At 41.3% G+C, this 23,681-nt stretch overlaps 1 long non-coding RNA gene across 1 annotated transcript; it reads right to left on the reverse strand.

Moving 5' to 3' along the window:
- Positions 1 to 1,908: 1,908 nt before the first annotated feature.
- Positions 1,909 to 23,010, reverse strand: LOC116704637 (uncharacterized). Its single transcript, XR_004335728.1, has 3 exons — positions 22,999 to 23,010; positions 5,398 to 5,406; positions 1,909 to 1,991 (listed from the first exon to the last, which is right to left on the reverse strand). It is a non-coding gene; the product is annotated as an uncharacterized LOC116704637 (long non-coding RNA).
- Positions 23,011 to 23,681: the final 671 nt, after the last annotated feature.

Consider the following 23,681-nt stretch of genomic DNA (forward strand, 5'->3'; position numbering starts at 1 on the left):
TTAAAGATTACGAACAGTCAATATCAAAAGGGTTAAGAATCCGCTTCATGGTGTCAGATCTTTGAAATGAGAAGCCCTTTTTTGACATTTTCCAAGATGCACTGTCGAAATATTGATATACTGACACAGAACACTTTTACACTTCTTGCTCTACACATGAGAAAGATGAGATAAAGTGTGTTTGGATGTGGAGAAAAGACAATCTAAGGCAGTATTCAGAATATACTAGCATTAAATACTGGTAGAAGTGGTCAAACTTTAAAAACTATTTGAAACTATATTAAACCAATCACAATTGTCTTGAGCGGCGCTAAGCAGAGCCATGAAGGAACTTGTTTTCGTGGAACATGTGCACGTTCAATGATTGTTTTATTCATGCAACAGCAGGCTCAGATTGGACAGATAGTCTAGCTAGCTGTCTGGATTTACCCCGCAGAGATCTGAGGAGCAGGTAACCATGGTCCTCATTAATATACCGGAGGTTAGAACGCCAACACAAAGAAAGCAGAGAGGTGACGGGACACTTTCGGCCACAAAGTGACACCCAGCGGAATTTTTCTGTGGCACCGGAGCAAATCCCAGTAGTGGGAAGTCATGGCTATAGACTACTTCAAGGTAGCAGTTCCTTTCACTTTGTTGTCGGCCAGTGCCAAAGTAAAAAAAAAGGGAGGTTAAATACCAGACGAATAGCATGAAATAATAATAAATTACATTACACTACATTAGGGTTCAGGGATGACGTTGGTTTGGCCCTGATCCTGATTTGAGTCCTTTAATATTTGGTATTTTGGGAAACAAATAAACTCTCCTCAAACTGATGTGACTCAATCCATGAGAGTGAAGACGTCTCCTTAGTTCAGAAACACTTGTACTTGTTACACTTGGTTTTACAGAGTGATGCTTCTTTTAGCCAGAGTATAAGATCTGAAAATGGTATCAACAGTATGCCAAATTAGGAATTGTGATGAGTGCAATGAGTACATGACTAACTGAAGCTAATTCTAAAAGGCGAGACAGTTTCCACAGGCTGGTCTTAAATGGCTTCTCCTTTCAGAGTAATTCAAACAAGAGGGAAACTTATTGTGTTTCAACATAATTTCAAAGATCCCATGGCATTAAAATTTCACTTTGAGATTTTTTTACATTAACATGCGTTCCCCCAGCCTGCCTATGGTCCCCCAGTGGCTAGAAATGGTGATAGGTGTAAACCGAGCCCTGGGTATCCTGCTCTGCCTTGGAGAAAATGAAAGCTCAGATGGACTGATCTGGAATCTTGCTCCTTATGAGGTCATAAAGGGTAAAGTTACCTCCCCTTTCTCTGCTTTGCCCGCCCAGAGAATTTGCCCCCCCCATGAGAGAGAGAGACATCATGGCTTTCAAAAAAAAGTGGCAGTTGGTCAAGGCCACACCCCCAGCCTGCAACTTGCCCCCCCCCCTCTCCTCCATTAAAGCTACAGACTCAGAAATGGCAGAAACTAAGGGAAGCTCATTTTGGGACTGGTTCTAGTGGCTGTAATTCTGCACCAAGGCTGGATTTTGGGAAAGAGACTTCAGATACAGTATTAGGGACCACTAAGGTCTATATAAAAGAGACTTCAGATACAGTATTAGGGACCACTAAGGTCTATATAAAAGAGACTTCAGATACAGTATTAGGGACCACTAAGGTCTATATAAAAGAGAATTCACATACAGTATTAGGGGACCACTAAGGTCTATATAAAAGAGACTTCAGATACAGTATTAGGGGACCACTAAGGTCTATATAAAAGAGACTTCAGATACAGTATTAGGGGACCACTAAGGTCTATACAAAAGATACTTCAGATCCAGTATTATGGGACCATTAATGTCTATATAAAAGAGACTTCAGATACAGTTTTAGGGGACCACTAAGGTCTATATAAAAGAGACTTCAGATACAGTATTAGGGGACCACTAAGGTCTATATGAAATTAGTAAAAGAGCACCATGCCACTGGGACCTTTAACCTTTTTTTAAAATTAAGTTCTCACCCTTTAAAAAGGCAGAAGAACAGTTCTTTGTCTGTGAAATGGCTGGGTTACATTCCTGAACAAAAGCCTTGGAGTGTTCCTTTGTCCCTGTGTCATGCCTGAACAGAGGAGTGTGCCAGGTAAAGAAACGAGGCAGTGTGTGGTACAACAGAAGCATTTCTTAGCTCTTATTTCACAAAATCTCTTGATCCTCTTTTCAGCGGTGGGCTGGGGAGTTTTAGACGCTTGCTCTATTTTAGCGTCAACAGACAAAGTGTTGGAAGTGTAGCCAAACATCCCCCAGCTGTCACTTCACTTCACAGACGATGGCCTTGTTTTCTGTTCCCGCATGGCTCACACATCCTCGTCTCTCCCCTATGCTTTTTTTTTTCTTCCCTCCTCCTTCTCTCCTCCCCCCTCTCCTGTCCGCTCCTTCACCCTTTAATGTTGACTCCACTCATCTTATCTTTTTATTCTCTCCTTACTTGTTGTCTCAATGTATTTTCTTTAAATATGAGATGCAAAAATGAAGTTTTTTGTCTATTTCATTTCAGAGTTTTATTATTATTTGACTTTTGCCTGCATAACATGTCATGTCATTCCATTTTGCATCCGTAGATGGTAGTAATGTGTCTCTGGGGAGCCAAACTGCGCTGATCATGAATCCCTTTAATCATCACTCTGCACTGTCTCACTACTCCTTCAAACATTATTACAGGTTTGTTGGGACACAAAAGCAACGTCAAAACCTGTAAATGCATTCATTTATTCACTCAACCGTTATTAATACTCAAGAGATCATTGAGGGGCGATCCTCATTTACAATGGCATAGTTAGTATGGTAGATTTTCAATAAGCGCCTAACTCCCAATTTCCACCGGGTGCGGAACGGCTGCAGATCCGATCCGGAACGGCGGCGAAGTCATTAGGTTTCCATCAAAGTCGTTGTGTGTATTTCCGCTGACTGCGGAGCGGCTGCGTTCCAACTCCGTCCCAGCTCCGGCGGTCCCCAGCCCTTCGGCGCAGATACGCACAGCTTCTATTTTTTTCCTCACCGTCACGTGACCAGCCGGCGGTTGCCTATTTTCATTAGACATCAGATGTATTGTGTGCAGAAATGTTCCTACAATATCGCACTGGCCCACTCATGAGAATGCGTTGCCATGTATGAATACAGCTTTACCTAGTTGCCAGTAAGGCTGGGCGAAATGGAGAAAATCTAATATCACTATATTTTTGACCAAATACCTCAATATCGACACCGCAACGATACTGTATTGGTGACTATCGGTGCTTTTACAAAATATTGACACAATGAGATTTTTGATAAATAGTCATTATATCCATATTACTGATGATTAAGTAGCTAAAGGCAAATAATAGAATAGTAACAGTCTGCTAAGTTCAGAAAAAAATGACATCACTTTACTGTAATGCAGCCTTTAAAACCAGGAAAAGACAACACTTATGCTATATTATGATATTGGACGATATCTAGTCTCATATCATGATATTGATATAATACCGATATATTGCCCAACTCTAGTTGCCAGTACAGCATAACCTGTCTTCTGAGAGAATGAAACATTGAAAACACTTAGTATTTTGGGGAAGTAAATAATCAATTAAGATGGGACAAGATGACGCTGGGCAGGGCCCTTCGACCACTTGGAGGTATCTTCCCTGAGGCAGTTTAGGATGTAGCCTAGTGTGAACCGGCGGCGAGCAGCTTAGATAATTCCCTGACTCTGTAGCATCTGCCGACTAAAGCTGAGCCGAGGCGAAAGGTGTTCAGACGCGCCTAAATCCAGGATTTCCCAGCAGGTGTTGAGATTCGAGGTGGAAACTTTGTGCTGAAAAGCTTTTATTACCAAAAGCTTTAAGCTACTTCTGTCACAGATACACAGATGGCGATAAGCTGCGCGATCACCGGATCCTTCTTTCAAGTACTGACTCCTTGTTCATGTTTTTCTTCAAAGCAAAGGGTGTGCACGTACACATTCCAGCAGTGTGGCGAGCAGAAGAGGCTTTGTAGCTTTTACCTATATTTTGAAGACTATTTGACTGAAATATGTCTATTCCTTCCCATGTAATTGTACAATATTTTATGATCAAGAGAGGCTGTTTGGGCAACATGTTAGTTTTCATCGTACACAGATACCCTGTTAATATTGTGAGGCCGCAGCTTTCGCCATCTTTGTTGGACACTGTCCTCCACCGAAAACAGCCCCATAGGTCGTTTGTTAAAGCAGCAACTACGACTCATCTTTAAGTTTCTATTGGAGCCGTTCTCTAGTGGAGGTAGTAATTATGACGGGAGTAAAGCGGAAAGTAAGGAGACAAAGTATAAGAGAGTACAAAGAGAGTGTAAGTTACTCATAAGGAGACTGGGTTTGTGTCTTAGGCTAATGAAAGCAGCTTTATTACCACAAATAATCACGAAGATTAAGTTCCACAAATAGAGGCAAAAAACAGATAGAAACATGGACTTTTAGATAAATCATTACAACCTAATGACTTTTGAATCTTGAATTCTGTTTTCCCTGAAAGTCTAAATTTTAAATTGGGAATCATTGTACCAGAAAAAATCATGCATCACTTTCTGAGATTTTTTTCACGCATAGAGCTCAGTAAAGTCGAGTGGGGTGATGATGGGGTCTTATAATAACATTTGAAATGCAGTGACACAATTCATTTCATTCTGTTTCCATCTCTTAGAATTCATGTGATTTACAAATGTTCTCCAGTGACGTCTGTTCACTCTTTTCAGAGTTTTGAAGTTGTTCCTAGGGCGACAATGGGGATTTCATCTTTTCTTCACAGCGGGGAGTCCTAATCCTTTTTAGTCTGGGGGACATGAACACAATGCTGTTATTTTCTTTTCTTTCAGTGACTTGCAGACAGTGGCACATTGAGGGACAGCTAACATGCAGATACGATAGGAACAAATCTGCTCTGTTTTGTGCAACTTCTGTACAACACAATATGTATTTAAAGATCTGTGAAAGAGAGAGGCAGTGGAGCTGTGACAAAAAGAACAGCAAGTCCCAAAGGACAAAACCCATCATTCCAACATTAATCTTGTCTCCTATGTGTTCTGATCTGCAATAGGATTAGGGTTTAGCTAGTCTCGCTTTGCCAGACCTTCCTCCACAGGGCTGGATTTACCCTGCAGAGATCTGAGGAGCAGTTAACCACAGCCTTCATAAAGCCACCAGAGTTTAGTCTAGTCATTTTCTTCATGTCAACACAAAGAAAGGAAGATAACGGACATATCCGGCCAAAAAGAGTGACATCCGGCGGTATATCTGGCGCCACCTGAACGATCCTGGAAATGGAACATCATGTATAGACTACAGGCAGAGGTGGGTAGGTACATCTACTTAGGGAAGTTTTTGAGAACAAAATTATACTTTTAGAGTAGTTTTAAATCCCTATACTTTTTACTTCAGTAGATTTGTGAAGAAGAAACTGTCTTCCTCTGCTACATTAGGCAATAAGCAATTCAATAATAAGTTAAAACTATTTTAGGGAATAGTACTGAAATATATCATAACTCAAATTCACAATTCACATCATGTTATGGGCATTTTCGGCCTTTATTTTGATAGGAAAGCCGAAGACATGAAAGGGGAGAGAGAGGAGGTGTTAGAGGGCCTGCTATATCAACTGAGCTATCCGGGCGCCCTGGTGCGGACATATTTGATCGTCAAATTGTAGACTTCTACAATAAGTTGACAGAGAGGAGGAGATATATAAAGTGTTGTCAAGGAAACTCAAAACTATATAGGGCACATGCGCTCAGTCTGTCTAACGTACAACCAGCTAGCTAAAGTATCCACACCTTTAGGGAGTTTTAACTTTAAGAACATGATCACAGAAGTGCCTGCTCTGATTCTGTTCCAGCTGAACTGCCATATAGAATCGTCTTTATTTGAGGCTCCAGTGCAGAAAGTGACAGGAACGATTGCAGAGAGGAGCGGTGACGGGAACGTGAGATGACAGGAATCTGTTATGAGGCAGATTCTGGATGCCAAGTCAGGAAGAGTTTGTGATTTGAGGACTCAAGGACAACTCCTACAAGTTGTTAAACTTCTTGATTTTAGAACTTTTACATTTGTTTCCCTCTTTCAGGGACCAGCTACACAAACATAAATTTAAAAAAAACTTTGTGTTGTCTTAGGGTCAAATTTGACCCATTTATAACATGCACAAAAAAGATAATTCAATACAATAAAAGGAAAGGGGAAAAGCCAAAAAGCATAATATGAGCACTATAAAACTTTTTTCCTCGAACAAAACTTATTCGTATTGAAAACTGATAACCTCTTTTGTCCTCTTAACCCTTATGTTATCTCCTATTTAAGTTCCTAAATCTGAAATATGGGTTTCTTTCATCCACATGTCCCAGTAATAACATGGATGGTTCCATACAATGCTTGAATAAAAATGAATGATCCCTACGCTACTTTCATGGTCTAACATCTGCGATAGCCTAATCCATAAACAGATGTTGCTCTGATCTTTACTATTCAAGTCACAATTATTCACAATTTCTGCTTATTTTACTCAGAACCTAGGCATAATCTCATGGAAATGAGGTTTGTTGTAGTCTAAGTAGGCTAGGAAGATGTAACAGAATTGGGTTACATGTCATAGTTCATGATTTATAAACAGGCAAACTAACAAGTTCCTGGTCGACAGGAAGACACTACAAGGGTTGACTTAAACAAATCATGCCATTATGCTGAAATTAAAGTTAACCACGGCAAAAGTAGCAAAGGGACCAAAGCAGTAAATATTAGTAGAGTCGGACAGATTCCGGGCTGTGCATGCTTTGGTGTGTACATGAGAAGAATAAAAGCATTGAGACAGACAGCAACTCGGACCGGAAGGAAGCAGAGTGAGACCAAAGGAAGTTATGGGTGACAGAGAAGAAGAAGAAATAAGAAAGATGTGACTCGTCTTTGTTGCCGTACATTAGCATGTCTGGAATTTCTCTTCCTTTAGCGTGGGAAGCACTCCCTACTGTTTCATCTGTTGGTATTTATAAAGAGCAATTTAACATTCACCGAAGAAGCCGCGTCTGAGGGGGAATAAAAAGTACACATGAGCCTATCTATGGAGAAGATCAGCTGTCAGATAGATGAGCAAAAAAGACCTTATGACACAAATGGTTGTGAACTTTGAGGACATTTTCGTCCTCAGCCGAAGGGAAAAACAAAGTCTCCATCTACGGTGTGACGGCACATTGTCATCCTCGTGGCGTCTCCGAGGCGAGATAGACGGTGTCAGCCAAAAATGTGGGCCGGGGCAGAAAGGATCATTCGGTCGCAAGTTAGAAGCTTGAGTCAGACAAACAGCAGTCCATAGGTGAACCGCAGACTCCAGGTTTCATATGTAGCCCTAATGCAACCGCTACACCTGTCAATATGTCAGGATTTTTAATTATCATGACTTTTTTAAATCAAGTAAAGCTTTAGTGTGTAACCTTTTGATATTGATGAATGTCAGTTACATTGAAGCCGTTGCCAAATGAGTTGCTACAAAGCTAATTAAGACTATCAGATCCACACAACTCTCTCTGGATTTCTCAGTATGGCTGTGCTCAGAAGATTGTGGCATTTGGCGACGTTCCCGCGCAGAAACTCCATCCATCCATCCATCCGGTATCGGGTTGCGGGGGCAGCAGCTCCCGCAGGGGACCACAAACCTCCCTTTCCCGAGCCAAATTAACCAGCTCCGACTGGGGGATCCCGAGGAGTTTCCAGGACTTTCAAACACAGGACTTTCACCCAGGAAACTCGGAGTCCATGTCCCGAGTGTGTCTGTAACCGTCTCATTATTGCTGCGTGTCAGGGAAGCCGCTTTCTTTTTTAACAGCATCAAAAGGGTCAATACTCCTGACCAAGCATGTGTTATATGATGCTAAAGGAGACTTTTAGCGTCAATAACAACGACAAAGGCACCTGACCAGGCGTCCGTATTTTACGAGATGGGAGTGAGAATGTGTTGGTTTGCCATTTCAAAACCACGCTATTCAATGTAGAAAAGCTTTTTTTCACACCTCTTTTGTCTGGCAAGTGCGTTAATATGACCAAAAGTGGTAGATCACGAGTTTAGAAAGAGTCCCGCACACTGACCATTGCCCAAGCAATAGTTTATAAGAAAACACATTTCGGTTTTACACCAAAGACCAAAACACTTGAAAGATGCTGCCTAATCTTTATTGTATATATTTCTTCTCCCATTGTCTTTTTCAGTTGCTCATCACAATTTTTTGTGATGATGAACGGAGGTTCAGCTGAAAACCCCAAAACAGCTAAAGTTATATTACTGCTTGAAAATGTATTTATCTCCACTGCATAATGTAAAAAGGTCAAATATGCTGTTGCATCCGCTAGTGGAAGAGTACTGACAGAAGAAGAGATGTTTGGGTACGCACAGATGTTAGATATCTGAGAAACAGGCCCTGTCAGGGGCGCGCATCCTGTCTACTGCAGAAACTACCATGTTTGATTTTAATGTAAAGTTTGCTGTGGCCCCTTCTGAGTTATAAAAATGATCGCAAGTTTTAGATGTGCTTATAAAAAGTGAAGCAGAGCAGCCGCTCTAGCTCTCTGCTTTTTGCTACCTTGTGCTTTTGAGGTGCAAAGAAACAGGAGCTTAATATCTCAAATAGCCAGAGGAAAACACCGGGTTGAACTGACTCAGTTCTAAGGGCAGAAGTGCTTAATTTTGTATGATTTTTCTCCTAAAAAAAATAAAAATACCTGAGCTCGTTGGGAGCTAGGGAACCAAAGGACTAGTGTTCTTGGACTTTGACTAGTCTCTCTCATTCTCTCTCTCTTACCTCTGCCGGGTAGCGGCTTCCCTCCCAGCGGGGGTGGTTAATCGCCCGGGTGAGTTGCTACCCGGCTAGCAGGCGCCCTCGAGAAGGAGGGGACCTCCGGTGACCCTGGGGGGAACGGCCGAGACCGTGACATTTACGCATGAACATGTTTTATAGATTTTTATTGATAACCATCCGCAAATGTTAGGGTTAGGGCTGCTGCACAACCCGAGGTGTCTGGGGGACGCAGCAACGGGGAAATGAAACTGCACACGGCGTCAATGACACTGGGCTGCTCTGAGGGACGCAGCAACGGGGAAATGAAACGCCACATGCGGTGGATGGGGACACAACCCGCGGCTTCTGGGGGGCGCGACAACGGGACGGTTGTGGTTAGGGAAAGACCAACGGGGGAAGGAACCGTCACACGTGAGACGCCCACCCCAGTCTCCAGGGTTAAAGTCCTTTGTTTTTTGACCCATCCACTCCCCCCCCCCCCCGACCAACCACCTTACGCGGATTTTCGGCTTTTCAATACTACTCGCTACCGAAATCGTGCCGCAATCTTAAAAGAAGCTTCCCATTGAAATTACATTAGTTTAAAATTCGTGCTCACCACCACGAACAAAACGAGACAATCGTGTCCCTGTCCACGGATCGATATATTAAAATAAATTTCACAAACTGCCATGAGATTGGGTTGAAACTTGAGGGGACTTCAAGAAAAACAAATATACATAAAGATTCATACATACCGACAGAAAAATGCTGTCCATCACACCAAAATCACCCATTTCCTCCCCATTCCAACCATTAGATACTAGACAATAAACAGTTAAGGTCATACATATAGACTGTGTAGAGACAAATAAAGATAAATATCTATCAAGCATGAGGACGCAGCGTTAAGTCAGAGCGGGTTTGCTCTTGTCTCTCTGGGGACACAGAAGATGGAGAGACGAAGCGGTGACCTCTTTACTCTAAAAGGCCCGAGTGACAACTGTAAATGTCAGTGGTTTCTAGGACGGACACAGCCACGAATGAACAATTTGGTTTTACACAAGTAGGACAGCTCGAAAAAAAGAATATGGAGCATTTTGGAAAACTCATTCATACTTTACATGTAATTAGACTTTTGACATTGGCAAAGCTCATTGTTTGTCTCTACACAGCTGATGAAAAATATGTCGAGATATGACTATATGAACAGAATGGACTCAAGTGGGCGCCTGGATAGCTCAGGTGGTAGAGGGGGCACCCATATATAGAGGTTTACTCCTCAACGCAGCCCTTTGCTGCATGTCCCCCCCCCCCTCACCCCTTTCACGTCTTCAGCTGTCCTATCAAAGTAAAAGGCCGGAAATACCCAAAACAAATCTTTAAAAAAAGAAAAAAAAGAATGGAATCAAGTAAGAGAGAAAGATGGAAGTGTCTTTGTTTTCAAGCTCTGTCGGTCACCCATCTCTTTCTATTTATAGGTTGACATTTTACCATCTACAAACCCCCACAGCAGAGATGGATTTTGTGTGTGCGTGCGTACATTCCTAAAGACCAGAGTGATGGATAGCAACTTCAACATGTTCATTGCAAACTCTTTGTGTGTGTGTGTGTGTGTGTGTGTGTGTGTGTGTTTGCATTTCCAGTTTGGTGAGTCTGTCTTAATGCATTAGGCATTGGTCTTGTTGGTCCTTGTGTGTGTGTGTATTGTGTGTGTATAAAGGTTATTGAGGTGCATCTCCCACGGTGTGGATCCACTTGGTTTAGTTGCAGAAGTTAACCACGGATATATACACACACACCCCGCCCCCATAACTGCATCACTTCATGCTCCATGAATAAGTGATCGTTAATCAGAATGAAACCCGTTCAGTGTGCAGACTTTTCCGGCCTCTACTCTCCTCCCACAGCTGTGAGGAGAGGTAGGAGGTAGGCTTGACTTGCATCCAAAAAAACGCTCTCCCTGTTGTGCCTTATGTGCGTGCCAACACCCCCCATACCTCAAATAAGATTTGGAAGGGTTACCACACCACACTGTGATTAATTATATATTTATTTTATAAATTTCCATATTTGCACAGAAAATGTTTGCATCGGACAGCGATAGAAAATAGATCACAGGAGGAGGGCAAGAAGAAGAAATGTAGGCAGAGACACGGCCAGGAGAAGTTAAGAGCTTAGATTGCACGATGTGTCCGAGCGTTAAATGTAATTATTACACATTAACTGTAATTATGGACCTGAGACCAATTTAAACCCAACAGTTTTTTAACATGATGGCCGTTATGAATGACGTTCTCAACTACAGTTCTGAGTGATTTGAAGTACAAAGTTGTTCAGAATTATCTTAAATAATTATCTTAGTTAAAATTTCCTATGGCATGACAATTCCACTTTATGAAGTTTAATATGCGTTCCCCCAGCCTGCCTATGGTCCTCCAGTAGCTAGAACTGGCTAGAAATCTGGCCCCTTATGAGATCACTACGGGAAAGGTTACCTCCCCTTTCTCTGCTTTGCCCACTCAGAAAAGTTGGCCCACCCATGAGAGAGAGAGAGAGAGCGAGAGAGGAGAAGAGAGAGAGAGAGAGAGAGAGAGAGAGAGAGAGAGAGAGAGAGAGAGAGAGAGAGAGACTTACAAACGAGCAAAGTAGCAGTTGGTCACAAATACAAATACAAATACTAGCGTCAGCAGCAAGCCTGTAATAGTCGTCTTGACTATGATCTGATGAAGAGCGGTAGGTTGGCTGGGTATTTGAAGCAGAGGTGATTAGAGCAGAAGAGCTGCAGCTGGAACCTTGCCTCCCGCACACCAGGCTTCACTCCTGCAATTAAGGACAGACGGGGGGGGGGGGTAGAGACAGAGAGCTGCCAAGCAGCAGCAGCCACTGCAGCAGCAGGTCTAGCACTAGTGGCTGTAATTCTGCACCAAGGCTGAATTTTGGGAAAGAGACTTCAGATACAGTATTAGGGACCACTGAGGTCTATATAAAAGAGACTTCAGATACAGTATTAGGGGACCACTGAGGTCTATATAAAAGAGACTTCAGATACAGTATTAGGGGACCACTAAGGTCTATATAAAAGAGACTTCAGATACAGTATTAGGGACCACTGAGGTCTATATAAAAGAGACTTCAGATACAGTATTAGGGGACCACTGAGGTCTATATAAAATAGACTTCAGATACAGTATTAGGGGACCACTAAGGTCTATATAAAAGAGACTTCAGATACAGTATTAGGGACCACTGAGGTCTATATAAAAGAGACTTCAGATACAGTATTAGGGGACCACTAAGGTCTATATAAAAGAGACTTCAGATACAGTATTAGGGACCACTAAGGTCTATATAAAAGAGACTTCAGATACAGTATTAGGGGACCACTAAGGTCTATATAAAAGAGACTTCAGATACAGTATTAGGGACCACTAAGGTCTATATAAAAGAGACTTCAGATACAGTATTAGGGACCACTAAGGTCTATATAAAAGAGACTTCAGATACAGTATTAGGGACCTCTAAGATCTAAATAAAAGAGACTTCAGATACAGTATTAGGGGACCACTAAGGGGACCGCTATGATACGGCATTAAGGCTAAACACAGTGTAATTAGTTACTGTGATCATTTTTTTAATACAAATGTCACAATTGTAAGTTTCTGTTGTAGTTTTTCCTCTTTTATTTTGTAGTCTCTGTTTTCTCCCTTGCCATGTACTTCCCTCCGGTCTGATTGTCTGCTCCACCCGGATGGGTTTCACCTGTTCGTGAGCCCTTGTCTCACCTGTCCCTTGTTTCATCCTTGTTACCTGGTGTATTTAGTCTCTGTGCTGTCTTTGTCTCGTGTCGGATCATTGTCGGTGTGTTGTATCTATGTATTTGTATCTATATGTATTTGTCTTGGGCTCAGTGTCTAGCGGTTTTCTTGTCTTGTGTCATATCTTCTTGTCTCGCTCTCTTGCCTTCAGTTCTTTTGCTCTGTTGTAAGTTTTTGCCTGCCTACCTCTGGGCACTACTTGTTTTTGTTTATACATTAATTCAACTCTGCATTTGAGTCCAAGTCTCGCTATCTCCCTGACAAAAAAACCTCAGAAATAAAAAAAGATGAGGATTTTCTTTCCCGTAAATGTTAAGTAAGGTACCAAAAAAAAGGGGGAAAAATAGCATCAAATGTCTGAGAACTAGTTTAGAAACTAAAACTTTGGAAAGTTGTGCTTTCCACGTTAGACAAACTTTCTAAAAACGGCCATACACACTCGCATAACCCTCCATTTTATCTGACGCTTATCTATTTTTTAATCTAATGTTAATTGCAATGCTAGTTTTATGATATCAACCTTTTTTGTCAGAGTGGCACTTGTTCCCAGTGTCGAGTCAGTCACAACATGCATTCAGGCTGCAGAGTGCCATACAGCAGCGCTGCAGCTGTGGCTCATACGGCACGCGTGTTAAACACTCTTCTGATACCAAACTGAATATTTAATCAACCCGCTGAAGCGATGAGTAGCAGAGCCCCATTCTTTCCTTGCTCTCAGACCATCCTCTGCTGGGATTTTCAAGCGTTTTTTAAACTTTTGTTCCCTCATCTTACTCAAAGTACCTGAAACGATGTGAAAAGATGAGCTTCCCTGTCAACGAACTTAATATATTCCTCTCATATTTCCTGCTGTGATTTAATCCTCTTGAAATATAATATTTTGTATGTGCAGCTGAAAAACCTGACGTGGAGCCATACTTAAATCTGCCGACAAGTGAGAAGCGAAGAGGTAGAGAACATTTGACTTTTTGTTTTCTGCAATGACTTTAAATTATTCTTTCAAAACAACTAATTGAATAATTGAGAAATTGTGGTGGTACGTGGAGATCGGGACCCTATGCCGTCGTGGCAACAACTGGGATTGGTCCGCTTTGCATTCCTCACTCTCTCACTGGCTCTATAACACACTCCCCACACATGACGGTCCTGCTATTCTCTTAAAGAGCCACACTAGCATGGCACAGACTTTAGTATTAACTTCAAGCCCCTTACGTAGGCTACGGCGTAAGCCCTGCGTAGAGCCCCTGCAGAAGCATAAATCCTGCTCAGCACGTCAAATACTGATGTCTGGTCTGGACCCCTTGGCGTCCCTTTTAACGCTCTGGGTTCCTGTTTGGCATGTTATTTTGAGGCGCTTGGTCATTCTCCCCTGGCGTCTTTTTTCAACATGCAGTAAAACCACTCAGAGTTACGAAAAGATCCTGGGTGGGGTTAAAGGATGTACGTTTTAAGTGACACACCAGACATAAACCCCGGTCTTCCGGGTGAAAGTCCTGGGTTGTATGACCCTTACGCCACCCCCAAACATGCGTTCTTACGCAGAGTTTTGGTCTTTTTTCAGTCCCTCCAGGATTTCACTGACTTTTTTTGAGATTGTTGCGGCCCAAAATGTTTGATGTTGGGGGAGCTTTTTCAAAACATTGCGATAAAATTTGCAATGTCTTTGGTATGTTTGTTGAAACAAAGTTGCGGGAGACAGAGAAAGTCGCAAAAGTTGCTATTTTTCTTTTTATAGTTAATTAAAAATAAAAAGGAAACTTGTTTTGGGGAGAATACATACTACTGTAGGCTGAGTTTTCCTAGCAATGTTACCAAAAAGTCTCAGGATGCTGCAAATGTTGGTATAATATGAAAATGGCTGGTGGATTTAAGACAAAATATAATAATTTATTGAATTAGTCAACTTTGAACATGTCTGTCAGTGGCTTGATCTTTACATTGATAGTTCATTTCCTATCCTGGGCTGGGACACATTCATACGCTTTGACAAATGATAAGTTGGTCTTATCATTGCACTTAAAATAACGAGCGTATCTGTCCTCAATTTAGGTCATCCTGTAGGTGAGATGTTCGAGACACACGTTGGTTGAATTTGTGCGATCGTGACATCACAAAATCCTGGAGGGACTGGATATTACTTCTCCCTATATGTTGTTCATACTACATTATCTTACAGAGTCGCCCCAAGTTGCTATTGCTGTCCCAAACAGACGCTAAGATAGTAGATAGATAGATAGATAGATAGATAGATAGATGATAGATAGATAGATATTCATTCCAATAAAATGGGAAATTACAGTGTTGCAGCAGCAAAATATCAGTCACACAGCACAGAATTTAAATGAAAAACTAGGATACAATATACATGAAATAATAGGAATAAAATACAAGACCAAATATTTGAATAAATACAAGTTGAGAATACAAAAATGTGCAACTGCTTCAATAGTATGCTAACATGTGAATAGACCAATATGAAGGGTGACTTGTGTGTGTGCTGACGCTGAGAGCCACTGACCACTGCGCCATGTGCGTGACGAGTTTGGCTTGTCAGAGCATTGACATAATGATTTCCTATGAAAACACAGCTTGTTGTGCACAGCGTCTTACAGATGGGAGGGATGGGTGTCCTCCGTTAAGTCTTCCAGGACACTGACACGTTGAAATGAGAGTGAAACCCAAACCCTCGTCTCACTGACACACAGACGGACAGCTGGAAATGAACTGTCATCTTTTAATTTGCTTTGGCTCTACACCTGCTGTTGCCGTCTCTCCATTTCGGTCTCGATCACTCGCTGTCCTCTTATCTGCCATTCAGATGGTAAGACTGTTGTCCTATCTCCGCCTGTCACTCTCTTTAAATACCTGTTTGTGTCTCACTTCCCTGTTACACGTTCATTATCTCTTTCTCTACTTGCCTTCACTTGCTGCTGGTGGACTTCTTTTCTCTAGTTTCATCTCTATATCAGTCTGTCTTTCCATTATTTCTTGCATTCAATCTGTTCCTCTGTCAATCAGGTCAGAAACACTTTTGTTTTGAATCTGGTACTTTGCATTCTGTTAAAAAAAAAAAAAAAAAACTTTGAACGATGCCTCTCTCATCAACTTGTATCAACTCGTTACACTGTTTTCCTCCTGAAACATGTATATGTGTGTGAACCTACACTTGAACCTGTCCTCATTTCCTCTGGAGCCTCTGTCTTAAATCTAAGAAAGAGGAATCTGTCTGTCAGCCATGTGAATATAACAATTGTTAGAAAATGTATACATCATTGTCTGTCTCAATAAACCTTTAGAACATTGGGAACTGAACCCTGCTTCGTGTTGCTTTGTTCTCGAGCGCCTGGAACTGTTTTCCCAAAACTCAAAGAGGTCAAACCAGTGCATGATAGGATACGAACCACAAAACCAACGCAATAGGAACAGTTTTTATAAGAGGTGTGAATGTTTACTGATCTTTCGATTGGATTACGATTATCATGTCTTCGATTCGAAAGAAGATGTCAACAGAAATGTTGTTAGGCCTACATTAAATTAAAAACAGAAATAATCAATTATGGCCGCGGGCAATCATCGATGCATCATCGTACATGTCTGTGATGCGTTGCATTGATTATTTGATTATTTTAACATCTAGTTTTCATACACCAAATGTACAACTCCTTTTTTTTGTCACACAAATTATCAGGTTATTTATTTCAAATGATTCTAGGAAGTGCAAATTTAAAGTTGAGTTTGTATATATTCTAGATAAAACAAATCTTCTAAAGTTGTTTCACTCCTCGATGTGAGTCGAGTGCAGATTTGAGTTGCGCATGCGTCACTTTGCAACCAATGTAACTTATAAGATGCTAACAAGAGACTTCTGTAATGTCAACACAGTAAAAATGGACCTACATAACGAAGTTGGTTCACTGCTGGTTACAAGTTAGCATCAAACACAACAAAGGTCGTCAGTTGAATGGCGTTTTGAGCTAATCTCAGCAAACAGCCATAGATAGCTAAAACATTTTTAACATTTTTTTTTATGACTCCTAGCTTAGCTACAAGCTAGCAACCAAACACAACAAAGGCTGACAGTTGAATGGTGTTTTGAGCTAATGTTAGATAACTAAAACGTTTCTAAAATGGTTCCCATCTTCTGATATTGTTTGTAATGAGAAAGGTTTATTATTTCATTTCATGGATTTCACTAATTTCAGTGTTGTTATGCCGTAAACCGTTTAAACCGGAGCATGCACGTTGGGGAGTGACATCATGTTTTCACACATGAAAGTACATCTGTAAGTTTTGGCTTCACACTGCAGTTATGCAAGCGCACTAAAGAACTGTACATGACAAAACTACGGCCTGTGTTTATCACAGACGTGAGCTGCGTCTCCAGATACTTATAATTGATTGGTTTGTAGACGGGCGTCCCCGTCCTCATCTCCTCTCTCTGTGTCTCTTTTTGTTTGGTTGCGATGTTGAGAACAGAGGAACTTTCTTTCTGGAGCATTTCTTCAGAGACAAACGGAATCCTAAAACTGTACTACCACTTAACAAGTAAACTGCTGATGTATCCTCTGCTCTGACAGCCGACAGCTGTCTACTCTCACTCTCTCACGTAGCCTACACACTTAAGCACTGAGCTGTTCCTTAAAAGAGAGCCTGCCAGTGCTTCTTGTATTAGGTCCAAAAGTTGGACCCATCCAAAAAATGCTTTTACACTATAAACAAACCGGACAGTTTGACATGTTTCCGGACCGAGACCACCTCTTTTCATTGGACCAAAATTTGGTCTTTTGATCCGGACCGTGGTCTGGGGAAGGCTTCACACTTGTAATTTTAGTGAGGATCAAACCTGAAAGTCCGGACCATATGACGTGTGACCAAATGCCCTTAGCTCCTGTTAATCCTTCTTTAGCAAAAGCATAATACAAAATGTAGCCGCAACCGGCGATTCTCTGGTTCAAACCTTTTTTCCTCAATAGTGACTTTAATTTCACACATGTGGTCCGACGTCATTATACAACACATCCTGCAAGCTTTGTAACGATTGGAAAAATAAACTTTGTTTAAAATGCCTACAACTGATTTGTCAAAAACGTTTATTTTCAATTCAGTGTGATATGTAGCTCAGTCCAGCTCACGGCAATTTGAGAAAAGCCGATGACCTGTGATGGTTTGGGTGATTTCTTTGGTTTTCTTGGGTCCTGTCTTGTCTCCTCGTGTTTGTCTCTCAGCTTACCTGCTTCCGCCTGCCTCCCTCTTCTCTGCTTTTGGGTCCTCATTCCTCCCCGGCGTAATAAAGCTGCAAGGCAAGGCAAGGCAAGGCAGCTTTATTTGTATAGCACATTTCAGCAACAAGGCAATTCAAAGTGCTTTACACAAAATCAGTTAAACAGATAAAACACAAGTAAAAACAGTTAAAAATCACAAGCATTAAAAACCGGTAAAACACATGAATAGACAGTTAAAAACAAAGAGAAACATAAAACACAAGAATAAAAGTTACAGTGCAGCATAAGAAATTTAAAGAAATGATTAGTCATTTAAAGAAAAGCTGCAAGCTGCGATTCCAAGCTCAAACCTTGATTTGCATCATTCCATGTCCAGTTATTGTGCATTTAAAGCGCCCCCTTGTTATGTACACATTTCCTGGAAGTTTTGTGTTGATTGGACAAACATTTAGTCATTTACAGCCTGATTTGCACTATATCATCTGCAGTTTGTTTTCATTTATAGCGCCCCCTGGTGTTCAATGTAAAAGGAACTCTTAGGGCGTGGTACAGGTACTCATGAGGACATAGCCAAACAGAGAGGTTTGTGATGATTGCACAATGGATATGTGATTTATAGTAAAATGTGTGTAATGCTGACATGCTTCATACAACTTGGCGGAAAGAATGTCTACAACGACCTTAATGATCAACAATCGGACTTAGGGTGTGGGAGGCGTGGCCTTTCAAAGTTTACATTTTGAAGCCTTAACTGTGGCCGATTGGGTTCATATTTCTATAGAACCACATGCAAACCATTTCCAGTTAATCCCCCAAATGTCATGTTTCTCGCTCATTCCAGCTCATGGGTAATTTGACCCTTTTTGTTGTTGTTGTGTGTGAATCTCTCGTGTGGGAGCAGTGGACCGGCTGGTGTGCAATGTCCTAAATGGAGTTTGATTTAAGGAAAACCTTTATTTTAGATAAACCCTTTCACACAAAATCAATCAGACACGCACGCACACACACAGGGTTGGACAACTGAAGCGGTCTGCCTGTCAGTGATTCTGTACTATACTCTACAGTATGTCTCGCTCACATCATTAAAGCTGTGATTGGCTTAAATGACCAATTTTCAGGGTTGCCGGGGTTAACTGGACTCAGAGAGAGAGAGAGAGAGAGAGAGAGAGAGAGAGAGAGAGAGACTTCACAGTGATGGAGAGCTCAATCAAGAAAATGGAACTTTAGCCACATGAATTGCCATCAATTTATCACAATGTTTGCAGAGGGAGAGAGAAGAGGACAGAAAGAAGTCAATAGAAAGAAAATGGTCTTTGACTACAGCACCTTTTTTAAATGAACAATTACACAGTGATTTACATTCAATGAAAATAGATCAATAGCAATATAAGAAGAATCAGTAGCAATAAAAATGCTCAATGCTAAATCTAATTGCCATCTAATTTTCTCAGGCAGGTCGTGTGCAATTTAGCTGACGAAGGGGTTGGACCACATGAGTCTTCGCTCCGGTTCCTGGTACAATAACAAGGGCCTTGTCCAAGACTAACTTCATATATTTACAACAAAATACTAAAATAGGTTTACATGGACATTATATTTTTATCAACATAATGAGGAAACAGGATGGTAAATTTTCTTTGGTTCCTTTTTCAGTGTCTCAATTAGCAATCTTATTCCTCTACTCCCATGTCTTGTGGCATCCCACAAGGTTCCATACTTGGCCCCAATCCTCTTCTCCATCTATTTGCTTCCAACAGGCCACGTTATTCAAAAGAACAACATTTCTTTTCACTGTTATTCAGATGATACACATATCTATCTCCCTTAGAGCTTAATAAGTACAATCAACTGACCGACGTCAATTAAACCAGTGTCCAAACGGCTGTGTGAAAGTTAACTTTTAGCTCTTATTTTAATTTTTTTTGCATTAATCATCTCCATTTGAGGAGATCATTTTAAGTACATTACAATACATTATTTGATTTATCCTTTTGTCTGTTTTGGTTTTCATGGTTTTCCTATGGGTTTATTTAATTGTTCCGCCCCTGGATATGATAGACACGTAACACTTGTCCTCAAGACATCAAATCCAGGATTTTCCCCAGCTCAATGAGAATAAAACTGAAATATTTTCACTGACCTTACTATTATTGCCTAACTATTCATCATCCCCGTTTCCTCTCTTCTATTGTCTTTGGTTCCTTCTTTTAGTTTGTGTTTTCCTGTACGTGTCCTGTTAAGCATAATGGATCAACTGTGCTATGTGTGAAATGTGTGTAAAGTGGTCTGTGAATTAAATTAATTTGATTCATGTTGAACGTTCCTGCAAAATTCACTGTCAGCATATTACATGAATTTCAACATTTGACAATTTCACAATTAATAGTTTATGCTTCTATTAAGACGTCTCTAGTCTTGCATTGCCAGATTTTTGTCCACCGTGGTGCGGAAGAGGGTCTTCCGGCGGCAAGGGAGCAATCCCCCTATCCCCTATCCCCGTTGTTGATATTAGACTAAGACGACTTTGAACATTTACACTTATGGAAAGATTTATGATATGACATATTATCTTGACAATAAAATGAAACTTGGTGACCAAGCGTGCATGTTCTTCAGTGATTCACTTTTGGAATTAAACAATTAGTTTAGTAGTTTTTGTTATTTTACAAAGAAGATGACTTTGTTGACTAAAAGAATAAGATTGGATAAATGAATGTGAAGTGTGTTTCCTGGCAGGGTTTTGGGGCTTTAGGACAGGGTGAGGAGCTTCAACATTTCCAAGGTGATTCTGGCATCGGCTGTTTGTTAGGGAGCTTCCTTTCTGGAGATTTTCCGGGCACATGGGACTGGGAGGAGACCCTTGGGCCAGCCCTCAACATGCTGGAGGGATAACGGTTTTCATCTGGCCTTTAAATCTCTTAGGATCCCCAATTTATGGAGAATTGAGGTGGACATCGCTGGAGCAAAGACTGTCTGGGGTACCTCGCTTTGACTGATTTTCACCATGACCCAGACTACTTGTAGGCTACAAAAATGGATGGAAGAAGGATCGTATAACCTCAGTGACATACAGTTCTCCGTTTGATTCAATTATCAGACAATGTCAAAGGTCAACATCATCGCAGAGAGAAAGAAAGAAAGTCCTTGGAAATGATTGAAAGTTAACTGGAGAGAAAAGGGATCCATCTAAATACAGAAAGCTAGAAATGTAGAGATACTCTCAGTACATTTCTCACACACACACACACACACACACACACACACGAAGAATAATAGTATATAACGTAAATTATAGGGACTAACAATCTGTCCAAGTTACTGGAAAGTGTAGATATTATACACAAACAAGCTTGACAGACTATAACAAAAGTAAAACATATTTTTTATTAATTTGATATGATTTGTTTTATTGGGCTCTCCATTAGCTGGGGCCATGGGCTGGACCTGGAGTCCACCTAAAGCTTGACATCACATCACATGACAACACAAGACACAACACAGGACCTACTTTCACTTATTTACAGAATGTAGAGATTATATTTTGACGTTGATTACTGATGTGACCAAGCAAATACACACATAACACCCTCAACGATACTGAGTATGAACCAATACAGAATAGTGCTCAGCCAGGAATTGTTCTTTACGTATTACTTTGAATTGAGATTTTCTATGTTCTTGAATGACATGACTAGGCATTGCATTCCAAGTAATCATTGCTCTGTATACTATGGTGTTTTCCCTTTGTTTGTTTTTACCTTAGGTAATAGCCAAATCTGCCCTCCGTAGCATGTCCACTGCCATAGTCATGTTAATCAGAACTAATACCAAGATGCTGATACAACACCCTCGGCTGTTAGGTTACTAGAATATTTCTCACAAAGTTGAGTAATATAAGTTTGTTAACAAGCATCCCTTGCAAGGAATCAACAGACAACAATGCTGAAATACAGACAGATGTAACTGATGTTTATCCCCTGACTAAAAGTTTTGATAATGAACAGAAATAAGACTCAAAAACTTGCAGGGATAGCAAAACACAGAGAGTGAGAGAAACACCACTGTGAGTGGACACCAGAGCACCAACTTGTAACACCGTAACAAACCTCGGAGTCCTTCTCAACTCAAAAGTCCGTTTTTTTTTTCTTCATTTCAATCATATTTTTGCACGATAAAACACAGCCAGTCCAGCTGACTGGGTGCCAGAAGAAAACTGGACAATGCGTGATAAAAACCAAAAAAATTCCAATTCACCATGTTCCTTGGGCTCAAACCTCTTTACAGAGGAATTAATAAATAAAAAAAATGAAAACAAACATATCAGTTTTGCCAGTGTATGTCTTGTAGTCCTCCTGAGAAAATAGCCATGCAGAGATGGATAGTAACAAACAGAAGGTCTGACAGGGTCATATATAGTTCTTTAAATTACTAAATTAGGAGAGATAAGGGGCACAAAAAAAACCAACCATTGGCCCTGAAAGCTGACTGTTTCTCCTTCTGCACCGCGGTGACACTTCAATACATTTCCCAAAGCAATGCTGTCAGGTGTTTGCTGCCTTGCAGTCCCAGTGGCAAATGAGCTATAAAATACAAACAAATGGTGACATTTAGTCCACAGAGCGGACAGTGAAGAACGTCCAAACTTCCTGCAAAGTTGAGTTTGAAGTTGGAGGAGGTGAGTCAACGAGGCATGAGGCCGTGGAAGTCAGAGCCACCGCCGCGGCTGCAAAGGGCTGTCGATACCACCGTGACATGAACTGGGAACAGCAGCCATTGGTCTCGTTAGATGTCACCCCAATGAGAAAAGTGTGTGTGTGTGTCTTAGTGTTTGCGTGCTTGTATATGTGAGTAAGTGAGAAAGCTATATTTAACCAACTCGTAAGGTCTAAATGTCCCTATAAGAACTGGATTTCCCAGAGTAACGGAGCCTTCACTAGGAAGGATTGACCTCCTTGTTAGGACTGGTGTGTATCTGCTCATTTTTATGTTCTGTGTGTGTGTGTGTGTGTGTGTGTGTGTGTGTGTGTGTGTGTGTGTGTGTGTGTGTGTGTGTGTGTGTGTATGTATGTGCGCTAGTCTGTGACACCAAATGGTGCTCAATACACACGATGGAGTCTAATCCCCAAAGACTGTACATTTCCTATTACGTACATGTACAATTAATCTTTGCATATCTGCAACAACGCCTCTCCTGATTTTAATATCTTCATCAGTGTAAATATCATTTGTGTGCATTGTTAGCGTTTGAGTGTATAACTTATATCTTGGGGCTGTCAAAGTAAATGCCTTATTCCTCCACAGCGCCACGGAGGACGGTCTGGCTAGTCCACACAGCATTCCGGGACGGGAGAAAAACCTGCTCTGGTTTATTGACATTTCTTTAAACCAATCACAAATGTCATGGGAGGTGCTGCAGCAAAATAGAGAACTTGATTTGGTGGAACATGTGTATGTTCAGAAGTAGTTTTAGTCATGCAACAGAAAACTCAGATTGGACTGATAGTCTAGCTAGCTGTCTGGATTTACCCTGCAGAGACCTGAGGACCAGGGAACCATAGTCCTCTGATTGGACAGATAGTCTAGCTAGCTGTCTGGATTCACCCTGCAGAGATCTGAGGACCAGGGAACCATTGTCCTCAGAAATCCACTAAAGAGTTTTAAATTCCAACACAAAGAACGGGGAACGTAACGGACATTTGGCCGAAAAGAGGGACATCCGGCGGGGGTGGGGGGGGGGGGGGGTTATAGGAGGTGAACTGGCGTCTCTCCAGCTACCAATCCACACTCCGTACGGGGACTTGAACCAGCGACCCTCCAG

Source organism: Etheostoma spectabile, chromosome 16 (assembly GCF_008692095.1).
Source record: "Etheostoma spectabile isolate EspeVRDwgs_2016 chromosome 16, UIUC_Espe_1.0, whole genome shotgun sequence".
In the NCBI taxonomy this organism is placed as follows: domain Eukaryota; kingdom Metazoa; phylum Chordata; class Actinopteri; order Perciformes; family Percidae; genus Etheostoma; species Etheostoma spectabile.